This window comes from Dama dama, chromosome X (assembly GCF_033118175.1).
Source record: "Dama dama isolate Ldn47 chromosome X, ASM3311817v1, whole genome shotgun sequence".
NCBI classification, from domain to species: Eukaryota; Metazoa; Chordata; class Mammalia; order Artiodactyla; family Cervidae; genus Dama; species Dama dama.
Genome location: NC_083714.1, coordinates 56,050,544 through 56,072,783, shown reverse-complemented (window position 1 = coordinate 56,072,783; position 22,240 = coordinate 56,050,544). Strand labels below are relative to the sequence as shown.

Here is a 22,240-nt window from a genome sequence, read left to right as displayed (position 1 = left end):
GATCCCCAGGCAGTTTCAGCTATTGAGTCTCTGCTGGGTTAAGCTTTAGCTCCCTGTATTCGCCTCTGTCTCTCCAGTCTTGCATGCAGCAGCTTGCCTTGTGTCCTCACCTTATGCATGTAAGAGCTATTGTTTTTTCAGTTTGCTCAAGGTTTACTTGTTGATAAGATGGAGTGGTGACTACCAAATTCCTTACATGGGAAACAGGAAATTGGAAGTCCACCTTTAACTTTTCAAAGTTTCCTTAGAGTCAATGTTGCTAGATGTATTGATATATATTTTCTTTTTCTTATATTTTAGCATTTTAAAGATATCTCTTTTTGTGATGAGAAGTCAATGGTCAAATATATTATTTTTCTTCAGTGTGTGTTTTTTTTTTTTGGATTCTTTCAAGATTTTCCCTTAATATTTGATTTTCATGTGGTTTGATATGATGTACCCATTTATTTTGCTTGGGGTTCACTGAGCTCCTTGAATCTGTAAATTTATGTTTCATTATACTGGGAAAATTTTCAGGCATTATTTTTCAAATATTTTTCCTGCCTCTTTTGTTTTTTGCCTTCTGGGACTCCAACTACATATATGTTAGAACTTTGATATTATCTAGCAGATCACTGAGGCTCTATTAATCTTTTTCTATCTTTCTCTCTGTGTATTTCAGGTTGAATAATATCCATTAATTTGCATTCAAGTTAATTTACTCTTCCTTCTTTCACTTTCAATCTGCTATTAGGCCCACCCAGTGAACTTCAGATATTTCATTTTCAATTCTAGAATTTGCATCCGTTGTTCCTTTTTGATTGTTTCTAGACTTCTGATATGATTTTCTATTTATTTATTAAAAGTGTGTTTTCCTTTATTTCCATTATTGGTTACACTAGAAGACTTAAAATCCTTTTCTGCTAATTTCAACATCTGGCCCATTTCAGGGTTGGTTTCCACTGATTGCTGGTAATATTTTCCTTTTTTTTTTTTTTCCCTAGGAATTTTGGAGTATACCCTAAACTTTGTGAATGATATATGTAGGATACCTATATTCTCTTTCATTTCTCTGTAGAGAATTGCTTTTTTTGTTTGTTTTAGTCAGCAATTAATATGGTTGAACTGAAACTCAAAACTCTCCTTTGTGATGGGCAGCACTGAAAATTCTGATTAATTTTTTCAGCTATATTTAGGCTCTTTGGAAACTGTTACCACATGTGTAATTGATAGTTCCATCAGCGATTTGGGCAGTTTGTACACAGAATGGGGATCTCCCACTCTGAAGTTCTCTCAATTATTGGATTTCTCTCATTGTTTTCCAGCTTCATTTGTCATCCTGAACTCTGTCTTTTGGTTCTATAAGCCAGGGTGGGAGTATTTACACTATGGAAATTGGGAAATACTATGAATTGGGCTTTTATTTATTTTTCCTGGAGATCCAGTTGTTAAACATTTACCAGCTGCAACACTTACTTTCAATTTCTCTAGAGTTTTAGTTATTGCTCTGGCCTGTGGCCCGCCCTCAGGCAGACATTTTTAAAAAGGGCAAACTCAATATTGTTCCTTTCTTTCAATTGTCAACTCTCTTCCAATTTATGACTATTTATGATACATTTCCAATGCATCCAGATTGTTTTTTGTCGAGAGTTTATTATTGCTGTCTGCAGCAGGATTGGTTTGATAGAAACTGCTCCAATATTAGAAGTGGTTCTAGTAAAATTTTTTCTGTGGTTTGCAGTGAACTGAGAACATTTATGAAAATACTATTTTTTAAGCTATTAATATAGCTAAAACCATAGGATTTAAATTATAGTTTTGCTATGAGGGTATCTTCATCTAACTTCTGGGGATTGAAATATCTTTTCTTTTAAAAATGATGGTTCCCGAGATGGTTTATTTGTTTAGTGGCTTTAACTGACAAAAAGAAAACTTGGCCACTGTAGTTGGTCAAATAGTATCTTCCCAAAATTCATGTCTGGGCTTCCCTGGTGGCTCAGACAGTAAAGAATCTGCTTGCAATGCAAGAGACCTGGATTCAATCCCTGGATTAGGAAGATACCCTGGAGAAGGGAATGGCTATCCACTCCAGTATTCTTGCCTGGAGAATTCCATGGACTGAGGAGCCTGGTGGGCTACAGCCCATGGGATCACAAAGAGCTGGACACAATTGAGTGACTAACACAACAAAATGCATGTCCATCAGAACCTGAGGATGTGATCTTATTTGGATGTATATTCTCTGTAGAAGTTGTTGTTGTTGTTTAGTTGCTAAGTCATGTTCGACTCTCTGCAACCCCATGAACTGCAGGAAGCCAGGCTTACCTATCCTTCACAATTTCCCAGAGTTTGCTCAACTCATGTCCATTGAGTTGGTGATGTCATCCAACCATCTCATCCTCTGCCACCCCCTTTTTCTTTTACCTTCAATCTTTCTCAGCATCAGGGTCTACTCCAATGAGTCAGCTCTTTGCATCAGGTGGCCAAAGTATTGGAGTTTCAGCTTCAGCATCAGTCTTTCCAATGAATATTCAGGACTGATTTCCTTTAAGATTGACTAGTTTGATCTTCTCACAGTACAGGTAATTCTCAAGAGTCTTCTCCAGCACCGCAATTTGATAGCATCAGTTCTTCAGCACTCAACATTCTTTATGACCCACCTCTCACATCCGTACATGACTACTGGAAAAACCATAGCTTTGGCTATATATACCTCTGTTGGCAAAGTGATGTCTCTGATTTTTAATATGCTGATAGGTTTGTCACAGCTTTTCTTCCAAGGAGCAAGGCTTTTCTAATCTCAAGGCTGTAGTCACCATCTGCAGAGATTTTGGAGACCAAGAAAATAAAGTCTGTTACTGTTTCCATTTTTTTCCCCTTCTATTTGCCATGAAGTGATGGGACTGGATGCCATGATCCTAGTTTTCTGAATGTTGAGTTTTAAGCCAGCTTTTTCACTATCCTCTTTCACTTTCATCAAGAAACTCTTTAGCTCCTCTTTACTTTCTGCCATTAAACTGGTATCATCTGCATATCTGAGGTTGTTGATATTTCTCCAGGCAATCTTGATTCCAGCTTGTGATTCATCCAACTCGGCATTTCACATAATGCACTCTGCATATAAGTTAAATAAGCAGGGTGACAATATACAGCCCTGTCATCCTCCTTCCCCAATTTTGAACTAGTCTGTTGTTCCATGTCCAGTTCTAACTGTTGCTTCTTGACCTGCATATATGTTTCTCAGGAGGCAGGTAAGGTAGTCTGGTATTCTCATCTCTTTAAGAATTTTCCACAGTTTGTTGTGATCCACAGATTCGAAGGCTTTAGCATAGTCAATGAAGCAGAAATAGATGTTTTTATGGAACTTCCTTGCTTTCTCTGTGATCAAACGAATGTTGGCAATTTGTTCTCTCATTCCTCTGCCTTTTCTAAATACAGCTTATACATATGGAAATTCTTGGTTCACATACTGCTGAAGCCTAGCTTGAAGGATTTTGAGTGTTACCTCACTAGCATGTGAAATGAGCACAGTTGTATGGTAGTCTGAACATTTTTTGGCATTGTTCTTCTTTGGGAATGGAATGAAAACTGACCTTTTCTAGTCCTGTGGCCACTGCTGAGTTTTCCAAATTTGCTGACATATTGATCTTTTAGGGTTTGAAATAGCTCAGCTGAGAATTCCATCACCTTCACTACCTTTGTCCGTAGTAATGCTTCCTAAGGACCACTTGACTTCACACTCCAGGATGTCAGCGTCTCGGTGAGTGACCACACCATTATGGTTATCTGGGTCATTAAGACCATTTTTGAATAGTTCTTCTGTATATTCTTTTCATCTCTTTAATCTCTTCTACTTCTGTTAGATTCTTACCGTTTTTGTGCCCATCCTTGCATGGAATGTTCACTTGATCTCTCCAGTTTTCTTGAAGAGATCTCTAATATTTCCCATTCTATGGTTTTCCTCTATTTCTTCTCACTGTTCATTTAAGAAGGCCTTCTTATTTCTCCTTGCTCTTCTTCTCTGGAAGTTTGGATTCAGTTTGGTATATCTTTTCCTTTCTCCCTTGTCTCTCACTTCTCTTCTTTTCTCAGCTATTTGTAAAGCCTCCTTAGACAAACACTTTGCCTTCTTGCATTTCTTTTTTCTTGGGGGTGGTTTTGGTCACTGCCTCCTGTACAATGTTACGAACATCCATCTGTAGTTCTTCAGGCACTCTGTCGACCAGATCTAGTCCCTTGAATCTATTCATCATCTTCACTGTATAATCATAAGGGATTTGATTCAGGTCATACCTGAATGGCTTAGTGGTTTTCCATACTTTCTTCAATTTAAGTCCGGCTTTTGCAATAAGAAGTTCATGATCTGAGCCACAGTCAGCTCCAGGTCTTGTCTTTGCTGACCGTATAGAGCTTCTTCATCTTTGGCTGCAAAGAACATAACCAATCTGATATTGGTATTGATTGACTGTGGGAAAGGGAAATACCTGGAGTAACAGGCAAGTTTGGCCTTGGAGTACAAAATGAAGCAGGGCAAAGGATAACAGTTCTGCCAAGAGAACACACTGGTCATAGCAAACATCCTCTTCCAACAACACAAGAGAAGACTCTACACATGGACATCACCAGACGTTCAAATACTGAAGTAATCAGTAAAATTTCTTGAGATGATGTCATCCTAGATTTAAGGATTTAAGATTTAAAGATTTAAGGATTTAAATCCTGTGACTGCTGTCTTTATAAAGGAAAAGGCAGGGAAATTTGGTTACACAGAGGAGAAGACAATTTGAAGACTGAGGCAGAGATTGGAGTGATGCTTCTATAAGGCAAGGAATTCTAGGGGCCACCAGAAGCTGGAAGAGTCATGGAAAGATTCCCCTCCAGAGTCTTTAGGGCAAGTGTGACCCTGCCAATACCTTAATGTCAGACTTGTGGCCTCCAGAATTGTGAGACAATAAACTTTTGTTGCTTTAAGCCACCAAATTTATGGTAATTTGTTATGGCAACCCTATGAAATAATACAGCAACCTTATGACAGCTTCTAATATTTCTTCTTGCCATTTCACTAATCCTCTAAACCCAATGAGCATTTGTGCAAACAAGTACATACCTGTGCAGGAGGAATTGTACACAGCTGTGTGCCCACACATACACTTGCCTTAGAGTGGTCTTGGTGTTGTCACTGATTCACTATGACATTGTGTGAGCTATATTTGTTTTCTGTAGGCAAGCTTCTCTTTCTGCAAAATGAGATCATTATCTGTTTTTAAATTAATTTATATTGGAGTATAGTTGCTTTACAGTTTTGTGTTAGCTTCTGCTGTACAGCGAAGTAAATCAGCTCTACATATACGTATATCCCATTTCTGGATTTCTCTCACATTTAGGTCAGCACAAAGCATTGAATAGAGTGCCTGTTCTATATAGTAAGTTCTCGTTAGTTTTCTATTTTATACATACTAGTGTATATATGTCAATTCCAATCTCCCAATTCGTCCACCCCCTTTCTCCTTTGTATCCAGACATTTATCCTGTACGTCTGTGTCTCTATTTCTGCTTTGCAAAGATCATCTACACCATTTTTTCTAGATTCCACATATATGCATTAGTATACGATATTTGTTTTTCTCTTTCTTACTTCACTCTGTATGAATTTTTAGGTCCAGCCACATTGCTGCAAATTGCACAGTTCAAAAAGATATACACACCCCAGTGTTCATTGCAGCACTATTTGCAACAGCCAGGACATGGAAGCAATCTAGATGTCCATTAAGAGAGGAATGGATAAAGAAGATGTGGTGTGTACACACACATACACACACACACACACACACACACACACACACACACGCACATGCAATGGAATACTACTCAGTCACAAAAAGGAATGGGATAGTTATCTTATGGGTCCTTACAGTTCAGTGACTGAACCTATAGATCCCTCTATATATACTCAGTAAACGGGTATATGCATGTAGTCAGAGTATAGCACATGTACCTCAATGAACAGAAGTAGAATGTTTTAGGAATTTTTTGAAGGGAGTGGACCCAACAGGATAGTGGTTCAGATAGTAATAGTACACTGTGGGAAGAATTTTAAATGCCTTCCATGTCCCAGTCTATATCAGTACACTTAACATACACAATAAAACATATGTTCAATCAGATGCCCTAAAGGACCATTTTGATTCTCTGACTAAATGGGTTAAAAAATCACATAAGAGGGGCTGAATTCTTTGATAGCGGTTCATATTTATGTTGCCCCTGAAATGCTCAAAAGGGAATGTTTTGTCAGTGTGATTTGAGGTCCCATTTGGGGACTCACCTTTGGAAAACCTTTTAAATTTGGTAGCCTATATTTCACTCTCCACAGGTTAACTCCTTCATCTGAGATTTTCCTGTCTTAGAGCCTAGATTGTTAGGTGTGAAAGGGTCTTTCAAAATCATGTCCATCCATCACCATTCATTTTGCCATTGAGGATAATGAGGGTCAGACTTGTCAAAGATAATAATCAAGTAATTTTCAGAGGCAGAAGTCAAAGCAAAGTTCCTTTATTTTACCCTCAGTCTAGGTCTTTCCCTACCCCTGTTGCATTATTACTATAATTTGTCCAGTTTTTTTCCCTCAGTGGGAATATTATTCTTTTATACTTTGAGTTAATTAATCTCCTTCCTTTCTTTCTTCCTCCTTGTGCAAACTTACATGTAGGCTCACAAACTTACATACACCTGTATTCCCTTTAGAGGTTTTTGAAAGGAAAGCTTTGTGGTTCTGCTGTTTGTCTGTTTTGCCTGGAGGTAAGCTCCAGATGACAGTTCTGTATTGGGTCTACACTTCTACTTGGTTGGAGGTGGGGGTGGCAGTTAGGTCACTGGCAGATCAATGTGGCTGAACCCTTTCTTCTTAGTGGAGTGGGAATGGCAACCTCTTTGATGTAGTTTTTTTTTTTTTTTTTTTTTTTGCTCACCATTGTCCTCAGAGATGTAATGTGAACAGACAGATTTGTCCAACCTTTATATGGAGCCTGGGCTAAGGCGCGCCCATAGGGATGAAAGGGAGACAGACCACTTATCTTCCGTCTAGGAGCAGCTAGCTAGTAAGCATCACACATCAAGTATGGTAATCCATACTTCCTTTATCCTCCTATTCGCTCTTATCCTTTATGCTCTCTTTCCTTCCCTTTGCTTCCTTTGCTCTTCCCCTTCTCTCAGAGCTTCCCTGTTTCTCTGCTGGATAGCTAAAAGAATCAAATACTACTTTAGTCTTTCCTAAAACAACCACAGATGCAAACCTTTGCAGCGCTGTGTTCTGAGCCCCAGCACAGCCTCGTGCTCAGCACCAAGCAGTGGTGAATCCAAAACCAGCAAAGGGGGAGGGGAAGTGGGAAGGGGGGGAGAGAGAGAAGAGAAGGGAGCGAGAGAGGGGGAGAGAGAGAGGAAGGAAGGGAGGGTGAGAGAGAGAGACGGAGAGCGTGAGCGCGCGCAAGCTAGCGAGCAAACCAGAGAGACAGACGGGAGAGGGACCGGGGAGAGACCCAGAGAGACAGAAGAAGAAGCCGAGCTCTGTGAGGGCTCAACCTCCAACTTGTTTCAGTTCATTCATCCTTCTCTTCTCTCCGCTTCGGGGAAGTGACTGTGGCGCTTGGTAAGAAACATAGCTTTCCCTCCTTCCCCCTCCCCCAAGCTAAGGTCTCCTTTAGCGATAGCATCTCTCCCCCGTACGGAGAGTCTCCTTGGGTTGGCCAGCGAGGCGAGACATGCTTTGCAGCTGTGATGCTATCCTGGGTTTCCCAGTGGGGCTGGTGGAAGCCCAGAGTCGGCATCTGGGCAGGGAGGCACAGGGGTAAAACCTGATTTGAGGAAGAGGGGGTTGCGATGTGGTGTATGCGCTATTTGCTTCATTGCCAGTGAATTGTTTTGTTCCTTTTAGGAAGCAGGTCAGCATTGACCTTGCAAATTGCTTGGGGGGCCGGCAGCTGCTGCAGAAAGACACCGAGTGGCCCCTAGCCAGAGCAGAAAGCACTGTCATGACCCCCCAGACAGCCCTAGGCACAGGAATGGGGTAATGGCTGGAGCTTCCTTGCTCCTTTAACTCTTTCTCTGCAGCTGCTTCTCGTTGCTGGAAATGAGAAAGGAGAATACGTTGTAGTCCCTTTCCCCATCTCCCTATTACCTCCCCCAGACGCAAGTGAGTATAAAGTTGTAAATAACTGTTTCCTTTGAAAGCAGGTGGAGACCTCCCCCCTTCCCTTAAGAGGCTCTTTGTAGCATTGGGCCTGAGTTCCTTCACAAACTTGGGAGGTTTCCCTAGCTTCTCTGTGGGAAGCCCCATTGCCTGCCCACTCCCCATTCCAGGTACTCAAGCTGATAGGCTAGACCTGGGATTCGGGTATCCCACCCCATCAACTGGCAGGCTTGGTATTAGGTCCAGCTCTGTCCTTGGGAGGGAAGAAACACCTGATGGTTTGTCTGGAACTGAATTTCCAGTTTGCTGCTCCTCTGGCTGTGGCTGCGGGTGGCTTAGGCAGGAGGACTGGGGGAGGGGTGGCTGCTGGATTTCCAGAGTGCAGGGTGAAGAGCTGATTGGTGTGAATGGTGTGATTTACTGAGGGTCAGCAGGTTCTGGATGTCTGTAGCTATGCAAGGGTTGGCTAAAGCTCTTGTAGTATATCTGCTCTGAATTGGTCGGGGTAAAGATCTGGTTGCTTGATGGGGGCTTTTTGAGTTGGCGACACTGCTGTACCCGTGATCGTAATTATAACACCTGCAATGCCAATTGCTGACACTGTTGAGTGCTTACAATGTTTCAAATCTTGGGCTGTGACTTTAATATGTATTATCCTTACATTAACCATATGAAGCAAGATACTATTATTTTTCTTAATGATGAGGAAACTGAGGCACAGAGAGGTTTAGCAATTAAATGACCTGACTGGGAATTAGAACACAGGCAGCCTGGTTCCAGAATGTACGGCCTTGACCACTAAGCTCCACTGCCTCCCTGGGGAGAATTTTCCACCCTCATCTGTTAGGCAAGTGTAGGTAGAGTCCTTTGTGTAAAGTAACAGGAATTTAGAGTGGGACATAGTGGCTAGCTATTGTGGAGCCAAGCCTCATCTGGGTTTCCTAGAGGGGCTGCCCAAAAGACTTTCTTTGGACAGCCTGCTTTCCTTTGAAAAGAATGCCAGGAAAGACTTCATTTTTCCATTGTCATGGCCTCACCCATCTAACATCCATCCAAAGACTCTCCTTTTCGGACCAGCTGTCGCTCTTTTCTTCTGAGAGCTTCGAGTCACCTTGTTCTGAAAATTGTAGAGTACTAAAACTTTGGAACTGGAAGGATCCCTAAAGGTTATTAAGCTTTACTTCTCCACCCAGTTCTTGAATTTGTCCTAAGCATCCAATTCTTTGACTAATTTCTATTTGAACTCCCTGGACTGACAGTGAGCTCATTAGGTGGCTCCTTCTATACTGTCAGGAAGTAATCCCTGTTATAAGCCAACGTCTGTCTCCCTGTAGTGTCTCTTCATTGGTTCTTTGGGACTTTCTAGAACAAATTTGCTTCTTTTTTTTTCTTTTAATTTGCTTCTTAATAATAGTGCTTCAGATAGTTGAAGACAGCTGTATCTCTCCCCTCAAGACCTGAATCTGACAGGACCACAAGGAAGGGATCATCATTTGCCTCATTTGGGGGACTAGACTTTTATTAATATGGCTTATTATCCCATTCTCTTGTTTGTCAGCCACAGACTGATCATACTGAGTTTTGTAAAGCAGCCTTGATATCGTATGTTCTCTTACTTGGAAAAGCTTGCTATTTGGTATCAAGTGGACTGATGGGAACAAAGACAGTCTCTGTTCTTTTCCAAAACCCAGAAATCAGTGCTATTTCTTCTGAAGCCCCAGAATGTCCATATAACAGCCAGAGAATAAGCATGTGGGAAGATTTGGGAAGAAAGGGTTAACCATAATTATAAAGGAAACATTTGGAATCTTGTGATTCAAGATTCATAGTATATAAAAGAAGAATAAATTGTTATATCAGTATCTCAGAAACAATGACATCACTGAGGGGATGGTGCAGAGTGGGACTGGGTGGAATAGGAGTGAGCATGTGGTGTGTTAGAGTGGAAAACTGACCTGGTTGTTAGGAAAGTTGAGTTCTATTGCTAGCTCTGAAAAATTGCCAGTTACGTTAGACACATGATTTCCTCTGCATGGATCTCAGCTTCTCTGAGGGGTTTTCAGCTCTGCAATTCACTATCTGAAGTAAATTGTAAAATCTCAGGGTTCTAATGGACTTCAGAAATCATCTAGGCCAGTTCTTCTCAAACTTGAATGTGCAAAAAAATCCCCTGAGGATCTTGTAAAAATGCTAATTCCGATTCAGATGGTCTGGGGTGGGACCTGAGTTTTGCATTTTTAACAAGCTGACAGGTAATCCTTAAGCTGCTGTTCCAGTGCTTTTCAAACGATCTTGGTGAAGAACCAGTTTTTTTAAAATTTCCCAATTCACCACAGATAGTTTCTTTAGTAAAATACATTAAGTATGAATTAGTAGAAAAGTAAAAGCCATGCAAAATATAAGCTATCATTTTATTGTTAGATTCAATAGACATAAAATTAATTTTTTGCAAGTTGAGTTGCTACACATTGTAAGTACATATTCTCAATTTCTGCATGTGTGTACTTCTCAATTTTTATACTTAGGTCATTGCTGTCTGGTAATAATAGTTTGTAGATAAGCAATGATCCTTGGACCACACTTCAAGCGGCATTGTTCTAGGATACCTGCCCATCTATCTAATTTAAGAGGCTCAGATTGGGCCCAGTTATAATTTCTAAATAATCCCTGCCAAATGATCTTTCACCCTCAGGTCAGTATCTCCTTTGATGGAAAACTTAATATCCTTGCAAAGTAGCATTAGTTTGGTGTTGTGACTGCAATAAAGGCTTTTTAAAAGCTTCTATAAATTCCACTTTTAAATTATATATTTCAAGTTAGTAGGGGGCTGTATCAGTCCAGTTTATTGTAACGTCAGACACTATCATAGTATATGGCATAAAAGGAGATCAGTCTTGGGTGTTCATTGGAAGGACTGATGTTGAAGCTGAAGCGCCAATACTTTGGCTACCTCATGCGAAGAGTTGACTCGTTGGAAAAGACCCTGATGCTGGGAGGGATTGGGGGCAGGAGGAGAAGGGGACGGCAGAGGATGAGATGGCTGGATGGCATCACCGACTTGATGGACATGAGTTTGAGTAAACTCTGGGAGTTGATGATGGACAGGGAGGCCTGGCATGCTGCAATTCATGGGGTCGCAAAGAGTTGGACACAACTGAGTGACTGAACTGAACTGAACTTAACTGAGGTGCTTGTTAAATTAAAGGAACAGACCAGTTGGTGCTAGTGATACCTTTTGGGGCCATATGTTCATTTTAAAAAAGGTAATTTTGTTTTCCTTCCAGCATTTGGGGGGCAATATTCATCCTATTTTTACAAATTTCTTATGTTGAATTAGAAGGCAAGCTCACGTGTCCCAGATAGCTACCAGGCATCTTAATTTTACTTTGAAGGAATTATAGGAAGATAGGAAAATATATTTCTACATTCTAAGTCCCAAATTTTTACCTTTAACCCAGTCATTCATCAATTCAGTCATTCAAAGCTATTTATTCAGTGATACGGTTAAGCACTGTGCAGATGTTAGAAAGGTAAGCTACACAGACATGGTACATGCTTATTTGGAGCTTATAGTCTGATGGGGAAGAGGTAATAAATCAGATAATCACACAACTGTGTTATTTCAGTCAGCAACACATGTTATAAAGGAAAAGTATGGGTGGAGTAGGGCTAGGAAGGTATATAACAGAGGAAATCTGATCTAGTTTGGGGTTAAGAAAATTTTCCTTGAGGAAGTAATATTAAGGCCAAATAAAGACATGGGGGTGGGGTGATGGTGATAGAGGGGGTGTAGTACTTTTCTAGATGAAGGGAAGAGCATGCATGAGGAGCCTAGGATGAGAGAAGCTTAGTGAACTTGGAAAATTGAGCAAACTCTGGGATGGCTGGAGTGGGACACTGTAAGGATTTTGGCCTTTATTCTAGAAACAAAGGGACTGATTGAAGGCTTTCAAGCAAGGTTGCTGATATGACCTTAACTGAATCTATTCAGTATGAGATTATTACGAGCATATTATGGACCAAAGGCGATGTGGGAGATACAGACTGATTTAGGAATAGTCTCTGCCCTCAAAGATGACACAGTCAAATAGGAGAGAGAAGAAATACACAAACAACCATAATACTATGAGAACGAGAGTCACACTCATGAAAGAAGGAAAGGGCTTGCAGCCAAGGAGATCAAAAGCAGCTTCCTGGGAGTAGCATTTGAACTGGGTTTTGAAAATTGGACAAACTGTGGATGGAATTTGGGGGATGGGAAAAGTGTTCTAGGCAGAGGCCAGAAAAATGTATTGGGAACAGTGAGTTCACTTGCATTGGAGTATGGTAAGTATGTGATAAATGTTTTGTGAGGTACTTGGAGGGCTTCACTATAAATAATATTGAATGCTAGCTTGGAAACTTAGGACTTTGCTCTTTATGTAGTAGAGTCAACTCTCTTGTTTTATGGATGAGCAAACTGATCCTTGGAGGTGGAGTGACTTGATTTGAGTGAGGTCACACAGGTAGTACTATTGCTATAGCCCACCAAGAAGTACTGGGTACAGTTGGAAAAAAATATGGGATTGGAGCTCTGGAAAGAACTTAGCTGGAGAGAGGGATTTGAGAGTCATCAATAAAGAAGCAATACTTCAGGTAGAAAAAAAAGGATCTAAGGATTTCTTTGGAGAATGCTTATCTTTAGGATGTATGCATGCTAAGTCACTTCAGTCATGTTCGACTCTTTGTGACCCTGTGGACTATAGCCCACCAGGCTCCTCTTTCCTTGGGATTCTCCAGGCAAGAATACTGGAGTGGGTTGCCATGCCCTCCTCCAGGGGATCTTCTCAACCTAGAGACCGAACCTACACCTCTCATGTCTCCTGCGTTGGCAGGTGTGCTCTTTACCACCAGCGCCACTTGGGAAGCCCAAAGTGTTAGTTGCTCAGTCCTGTCTGACTCTTTTTGACCCCATGGACTATATAGCCCACAAGGCTCATCTGTCCATGGAATTCTTAAGGCAAGAAAAACTGGAGTAGGTTTCCATTCCCTTCTCCAGGGGATCTTCCCGATCCCAGGGATCAAACCTGGGTCTCCCACATTGTGAGCAGATTCTTTACCATATGAACCAGCAGGGAAGGGAAAACAAAAATGAGTTTGTGTGAAGGCTACAGAGGAGGAGACATCAGACATGTGGAAGGAAAATTAGGGGGGTATAGTATTGTGAACGGAGAAGGCACTGGCAACCCACTCCAGTACTCTTGCCTGGAGAATCCCATGGACGCAGGAGCCTGATAGGCTGCAGTCCATGGAGTCACTAAGAGTCAGACACAACTGAGCGACTTCACTTTCACTTTTCACTTTCATGCATTGGAGAAGGAAATGGCAACCCACTGCAGTGTTCTTGCCTGGAGAATCCCAGGGACAGGGGAGCCTGGTGGCTGCCATCTATGGGGCCACACAGAGTTGGACACGACTGAAGTGACTTAGCAGCAGCAGCTGCAGTATTGTGAAAGAGCCGAGAGAAAACAGCCCTTATCCACAGATTGAACAAATATTTTGTGACTACATAAGATTGACAAAGCATGTACCATATAATAGTGACCAACATAGACATGGTTGTTGTCACTTTGGGGCTCATGGTTTAGATGTGGAGATAGACTTTATTCTACAAGCTACTGAGCTATATAATTGTATTTTGTCACTAGTGTATAGAGGAAAATGTACTGCTTTAAGAAGGAAGGTGTGGTCAACATGTTCAACTTGTCACAGAAGTTGAGTACTGAGACACGATACCCCGTTTCTAACAGTCCTTCCCCACTTTGATGCTCACAGTGCTTCCTAACAGTTAAGACTGGGTAATGCATATCCATTTTGCAGATGTTCAACAGATGATAGTGCTGTTAGGAAAGATTACATGTCAAGTTGCACAGCTGAAACTTGCAATGAGCCAGGACTCTTTCCAGACCCCCCAACTCTCCCCATTCTAAAAATTAGAGGAAAAGGCACTTGATTTTAAAAATGATGAATAATTAGATATTATAGATCTCTCTTAAATAGGATTTTGGATAGCCTGGTCCTAGGTTCTAGTCCTGGCATAGAGGCTTAGTTTCTTGTGACAAGCCACCTGTCTTATTTGAGCCTCTAACTGTAAAATGAGGAGGATTGAATTAGACCTGGACGATTTATAAAGACTCCCAACTGCAAGGTTCTCTGGTTCATGCTGTATTCTGTACTACATTCTCATGGTTCTGTGCAGATAGTTCAGGCCCAGTTATTTATTTAAGGAGCACAGGATTTTATATGGAATTCTGAAGGTTGCTAACTGGTGGAATAATTCACAGGGTCTGAAAGAGATCACAGCAAGACCCTTTTCTTGTTCCATTCATGAGATTGCTGAAATCATGACTGTCTTGTTAGCTAAGGACAGAACTGATTGTATTCTAAAATATGTAGTAAATCCGGGTATTGGATGATATTTCTACTATTGCTGATTTGAAATAAACTAAGAGTACTGAAAAAAATGGTACAGTATACTGTGAAATAGAGGCAAGGTGACTAGCTCATGTTCTTAAATGCTGTCTCTTCCTAGGGGGAACGTATATGATAAAGGGAAATATTGGTTGGTAATAGAAAAACACCTTTTATATTTCAAACATGACTTTTAAAATATTGATATTTATACACAGTATGTCTCCTCACCACACACAGAAGGAAGAATAAAAATCTCCAGGATGTATATTTTGAAGGGTGCTTTTTCTCTTTAGAAAATGATTTCTTAAAAGAAATCAAGTGTTACACATATTTTTTTGAAGGGAAGGGGAGGTGGATGGGAATGGAATTATGTAAGTGATCATAGCATAAAATAACTTTTTAAAATAGTACAAGAGAAGCTCATATGACATATATTTTGAGTATCTTCTACTTGAGATACTTCAATTTTCAGTATCATCCTTAACACACAGTGTCCAAATCTGGACCCTGTACTCAAGGCATGGCTGACAAGTGCCATTTAAAAACATTTTGCACATTTATTAATCTACCTTGAGGCTATAAAATCCGCCTTTAAACAGATTTTTTCCAGATATAAAAGTAAAACAGCCTCACAATAGAAAATTTGGAAAATGGAGAGAAGCTAATACAAATCACCTCTGAATACCTAGCCCAAAGATAACTTGTTCTACTTCCTGCCAGATGTTTCCATGTTTCCATGATTGAGATCATACCTTATATTCTATTTAATATGTGATGTCTCCATTGGTATCATATTGTGAGCATTCCCCATGTGATTCAACAGCCTTCAAACAATTTCTAACAGCTACTGTACATAATTTTCAGTTGTACAATTAATACCAAAATTATTTATGAGATCCTGTATTGTTCATTTAAATTATTTTCACTTGTAAGTTATCATAAATAGCTTTGCAATGTATATACCCTTATACATAAATCTTTGCTTCTTTGAACCTTGCCCCATTCAGGTTTTTATTCAATGTCACCTCGATGAGGTCTTCTGTAACAACTGTAACATAAAAATGAAAACTCTTCTCCCTTAACACTTACTATTTTCCTTTCTTGCCTTATATTTTCTCTCTGGTCTGTATCATCAGCTAACAGACTAGATATTTTATTTATTTGCTACCTGAATCCTTGTATTAAAAGGTAAGCCTGTCAAGAACAGGGATTATTTTTTTCTATTTTGCTTATTGTTGTATCTCCCAGTACCTTGATCAATGGCTGACACATTATAGATTCTTATTAAATATTTGTTGATTGGATGATTTTTCTGAAGATGGGTTTTTATGAAGGCATTACTGTGCCTAAGTTCAGTTCAGTTGCTCAGTTGTGTCTGAGTCTTTGTGCCTAAGGATATTACATTTTCAAAGGTTCTTGGCATAAGTGTGAAGTTGTCCTACTGTATAAGATGGCCAATTTCTCCTAGTAATCCTATGCCAGTACTGGGTATTGTTATTCTTTTTTTTTTTAATTGGAGGCTAATTACTTTACAATATTGTGGTGGTTTTTGCCATACACTCACATGTTTAAATTCTTTGCCAATCTGATAGAGGCAAAACAGTATCCTACAATTTTAATGTTTCTTTTATTATAGTTAGCATGGATACTTTCTTGTGTTTCCTGGTCACTTTTGTTTCCTTCCTATAAATGTGTATTAATGACCTATATGCATTTTTCTTTTGAGAACTTAAGTGTTTTTTATTCACTTGTGGGGACAATGTGTGCATTTAGTAGACATTAGATCTTTCTTCTGTGGTATATGTGGAATATATTTTCCAGATTGTGTTTTAATTTAACTTTAATGTACAAATTAACTTTTATGTAATTATTCATGCCCCTGTCTCTTTTCATTTGTAATTTTTTCTGATAAGGTAATATTTAAGAAGTTTTTCCTTATCAAAAGTGGGATAAGTGTTTGAATGGATTATGTTTTAATTTTTATTGCTTATGTTTAATTGTTTAATCCTCCTGGAATTTATTGTGGTGTGAGGTAGTTTTCAAAATTGTTTTTCTCTTCAGTGGTTTCACAGTACCAAATATTGAATAAATCATTCTTTCCCACCATTCTGTGATGCCATATTATATATATGTATATAATACAAATTATTATATTTAGTAGGTTCTCTTTGGGTTTTTTCTGTTTTCCATTTCTTCCAGTTTGTCTCTTCTTGATCTAGTTGCAAAGTTTAAATCTTCTTGCAGTTGCAGTTTTTATTACCTCAGCTCTCCTACTTACTGTGTGGTCTTTAAACCTTAATTTGTATAACTATATAGAGTATATAGGGGCTTCCCAAGTGGCTCAGTGGGTAAAGAATCCACTTGCAATGCAGGAGATGCAAGTTTGATCCCTGGATTGGCAAGATTCTCTGGAGGAGGGCACAGCAACCCACTCCAGTATTCTTGCCTGAAGAATCCCATGGACAGAGGAACCTGGTGAGCTATAGCTTATAGGGTTATATAGAGTCAGACATGACTGAAGCAGCTTAGCAGGCATGCATAGAGAGTATATAATAGCAGTAATATCTATTTTATGTTTTTGATTTTATTAACTGGATCTATCATTATTTCTAATAATTGATTATGACTGGCATACAAATAAAATGTTATTAATAATTTTAACTTTCATTCCTTCCACTTAACTCAAATTTATTATTATAAATTTTGTTTACATGTTTATTTTCTTCTATTTTTTAACTTTGAAGAATTTAAAATATTGACAAGGAGACTCAGAAGTATGTAAAACAATGAGCAAATAACCACATATATGCTTGCTCAGAATGAACAAGTGTTATTAGCATTTTGTTATTTCTTGTTCAGATATGTCTTAATGAAATAAAACATTACAGATAAACTTTATCTTCCCTTTGAGTCTAGGCCCAGATTCATTTTTTCCCATATTCTTTCAAAATATAATATGCAGAGCCACCCACATTTGCTTATTTTTTGTTTGGTCACTTTCTACTAACTGATTTGTAAAAGAGTTCTTTTTATATTCTGGATACTAATTATTTGTCAGTTATTTATGTTGCATATATCTGCTTCTAATATGTCACCTTGGCTTTCTGTTTTGTTTATGGGGTCCTATTTAGTATAGAAATTTTAGATTTTCAGTATAAATTTATGAATTTTTTCCTTCATTAATTGTTATTTTTGTGTCATATTTAAGAAGTATTTTCTTATTCCATCAACATAAGACTTTCTCCAAATTTTCCTTAAAATTTAAAACATTTTGCTTTACTTTTTAAGAACATCTGGATTTTTTTACATGTGATGTGAAATATGTCAATTCTTTTCTATGTCAAATATCATTTATTAATTTATACACAACTGATTTACAATGCAAAGTCCATCATATAACCTAATTTCCATAGATGCTTGCATTTATTTCTGGGCTGTCTATATGCTCTATTAATCCATTTGTGTACACTTGTGCTGTTTTAATTATGAACGCTTTATATCACTCTTGATTATTTTGTAAGATCAAGTTATTTTTCATTCTCTGAAGTTACCCACACCCACACCATTTTTCTTGTTCTTTCTGAATTGTCTTGATTATTTTTGGCCTTTTATTCCCTTTAACTTAATTTTTAAAATAAGATTGTCAAATTCCAATTTTCTTTGATAAAGAAAATCTCTTTATCAAAAATATGCCAATTCTGCTCCAATTCATTTTACATATTCAATAAAATTGCAAGAAAAATCAGCATGATTTTATTGGAATTTGACAATCATTTTAAAAATTAAGTTAAAGGGAATAAAGGGCCAAAAATAATCAAGACAATTCAGAAAGAACAAGAAAAATGGTGTGGGTGTGGGTAACTGCAGAGAATGAAAAATAATTAGAGTATATATAATCAGAGTATAATAATACTCTGACCAACCTAGACAGCATATTGAAAAGCAGAGACATTACTTTGCCAACAAAGGTCCGTCTAGTCAAGACTATGGTTTTTCCAGTGATAATGTATGGATGTCAGAGTTGGACTATGAAGAAAGCTGAGCACCGAAGAATTGATGCTTTTGAACTGTGGTTCTGGAGAAGACTCTTGAGAGTCCCTTGGACTGCAAGGAGATCCAACCAGTTCATTCTAAAGGAAATCAGTCCTGAATATTCACTGGAAGGACTGATGCTGAAGCTGAAACTCCAATACTTGGGCCACCTCATGCAAAGAACTGACTCATTGGAAAAGTCCCTGATGCTGGGAAAGACTGAAGGCAGGAGGAGAAGAGGATGACAGAGGATGAGATGGTTGCATGGCATCACCAACTCGATGGACATGAGTTTGAGCAAGCTCCAGGAGTTGGTGATGGACAGGGAGGCCTGGCATGCTGTGGTTCATGGGGTTGCAAAGAGTCGGATATGACTGAGTGACTGAGTTGAACTGAACTGAACTGAATAATACTCTTATGTATAAGATATATTCCTAGGCATCTTCAATTTTTTACTCAAATTTATTAAGACATACATCTCATGAAATAAAATGTACCCTTGAGAGTACACATTTCAAAATTTCGGCAGATGTATATAATCATATAACCATGACCACCACTGCAATAAAGATACAGAAAATTTCCCTCCCCTCAAAAAGGTTACTTGTGCTTGTTTGCAGTCAGTTATCTGGGAAAGAATTTATCTGTCTTTATAATTTTGCTTCTTCTGTAATATATAAATGGAGTCATATAGTATGTAGCCTTTTGTATCTGGCTTGTTTCACTTAGCACATGTTTTTATGATTCATCTATGTAATTGTATGTATCAACAGTTTGTTCTTTCCTATTGTTTCATTAAAATGTTTATTTATTTGTCTGTGCCAGGTCTTAGTTGTGGGATGTGGGATCTAGTTCCCTGATCAAAGATCAAACCTGGGTCCCCTGCATTGGGAGCACAGAGTCTTAGACACTGGACTACCAGGGAAGCCCATATTTATTATTGTTGAGTAGTATATTTATTCATTAGTTGATGGACGTTTGGGTGTTTTCCACTTTTTTGCTATTATAAGTAATTCTGTTATAAATGTTCTTATTCAAGTTTTTGTTTGCACATATATTTGCATTGAAATTCTCTGTGAGGAGAATTTCTGGGTTATATAGCAATTGAATGTCTACTGTTATAAGATGCTGTCAAACTGTTCTCCAAAGTAGCTATTCCATTTTGTATTCCTACTAGCAGCATATGAGAGTCCTGGTTGCTCAACATCTCCACCTACACTTGGCATTTTCAGTGTTTTTTTAATTATTAAACTTAAGTGTTAGAGAAGTTTTAGATATACAAAAAAACTGAAGAGAAAGTATGGAGAGTTACTTTATCTGTTACCCTTCAGTTTCCTCTACTACTGATATTTTGCATTACTATGGCACATTTGTTAAAACTGATGAACTAATATTGATATAATCATGAACTAAAGTCCATAGTGCTGAATTTGGGTTCATTCTTTGTGTCCTACAGTTATATGAGTTTTATCAAGTGTATGCCATGTGTTCATCATTATAGTATACAGAATATTTTACCACCCTGCGTATACTCTGTGTTCTATCTATCCCTCCCTCTCTCCTGAACCCCTAGCAACCACTGATATTTTTACTGTCTCTTTACTGTTGCTTTTTCCAGAATGTCATACAGTTGGAATCTTACAGTATGTAGCCTTTTCAGACTGGCTTCTTTCACTTAGTAACGTGTATTTAAGGATCTTCCATGTATTTTCAAGGTTTTATAGCTCATTTCTTTTTATTGACAAATAATAGTCCATTGGCCAGATGTAGCACAGTCTTTTATTCCCATTTACTATAGAAGGACATTGTGGTTGCTTCCAAGTTTTGACAATTATGAATGAAGCTGCTATAAACATTCATGTGTAGGTTTTTGTGCAGATAATGTTTTCAACTCATTTGGGTAAATACTAAGGCACACAATTGCTGGATCACATGGTTAGACTATGTTTAGCTTTGTAGGAAACTGCCAAACTGTCTTCCAACGTGGCTGCACCATTTTGCATTCCCACCAGCAATGAGTGAGTGTTCTTGTCGCTCCATATTTTCATCAGCAATTGTTGTCAGTGTTTTGGAATTTAGTTGCTCTAATAGATTTGTAGTGGCATCTCATTGTTGTTTTACTTTGCAATCCCCTAATGACATATGAGTTGAATATCTTTTCATATGCATATTTGCTATTCATATATTATATAGTCTTTGCCCAGGTGTCTCTTCAGATCTTTTGCCTATTTTTAACTGAGTTACTTATTTTCTTATTTTAGAATTTTAAGAGTTCTTAGAATATTTTGGGCACAAATTCTTTGCATATATATGTTTTTGCAAACATTTTCTCCCAGTCTATCTTGTGTTTCCATTCTCTTAACAATGCCTTTCTCAGAGCAAGCATTTTTTTATTTTAATGAAATCCAATTTATCATTTTTTTCTTTCATGGATTGTGCTTTTGGTATGAAATCTAAAAACTCATCACCAAGAACAAGGTCACCTAGATTTTCTCCTATGTTATCTTCTAGAAGGTTTATAGTTTTGCATTTTGCATTTATGTGTGTGATCCATATTGGTATAAAGTCTGGGTCTGGATTCATTTTTGTATTTGTGGATATCCAGTTGCCCAGCACCATTTATTAAAAAGAATTTTCTTTTTCCAATGAATTGCCTTTGCTCCTTTGTTGAAGATCATTTGACTATATTTGTAGATCTATTTCTGGGCTTTCTATTCTTTTCCATTGATCTATTTCTGTGTTCTTTCACCAATACCAAACTCTCTTGATTACAATAACTTTATAGTAATTCTTGCCATTGTGTAGTGTTAGTCCTTTAGTTGTATTCCTCTTCTTCAGTTTTGCTTGATTATTCTGGGTCTTTTCCCTTTCCATAAAAACTTTAGAATTAGTTTGTTGAGATCCACAAAAATCTTGGTGGGATTTTGATTGTGGTGTTTGTGCTTAGTCTCTCAGTGTGTCCGACTCTTTGCAACCCATGGACTGTAGCTTGCCAGGCTCCTCCATCCATGGGAATTCTCCGGGCAAGAATACTGGAATGGGTTGCCATGCCCTACTCCATAAAATCTTAACCGAGGGATCGAACCCAGGTCTCCCACACTGCAGGTGGGTTCTTTACCGTCTGAAGGGAAATCCAGTAGTTTTAATTGGAATTGTGCCAAATCTGTAGATCAAGTTGGCAAGAACAGAATCTAATAGTATTATATCTTCATATCCATGAATATGAAATATCTCTCCATTTATTTAGATCTTCTTGATTTCTTTCATCAAAGTTTTGTAATTTCCTCATATAGATCTTACATATATTTTTTAAAAAAGTTATATGTATTTCATCTTTTGGTACTAATTTCAATAGTGCTGTTTTTAATTTGAAATTTCAGTTGTTCATTGCTGGTATATAAGAAAGTAATTGACTTCTGTATATTAACCTTTTATTTTGGCTCATTTTATTTTAGCCGAGTGAATGAATAGTGGTAGCTCACTGTGGTTTAATTTGCAGAACTCTGTGACTCATGATGGGCTTTCCAGGTGGTGCTAGTGGTAAAGAACCTGCCTACCAATGCAGGAGATGTAAGAGACGTGGGTTCAGTTCCT

General features: G+C 38.4%; 1 protein-coding gene across 1 annotated transcript in view; it reads left to right on the top strand.

Moving 5' to 3' along the window:
• Positions 1-7,526: 7,526 nt before the first annotated feature.
• Positions 7,527-22,240, top strand: part of GABRA3 (gamma-aminobutyric acid type A receptor subunit alpha3) — a 236,603-nt gene continuing 221,889 nt past the window's right edge. The window contains exon 1 of the mRNA XM_061136473.1: positions 7,527-7,621. The gene's annotated coding sequence lies outside the window, so the exon portion shown is untranslated. The remainder of the gene's footprint in view (positions 7,622-22,240) is intronic.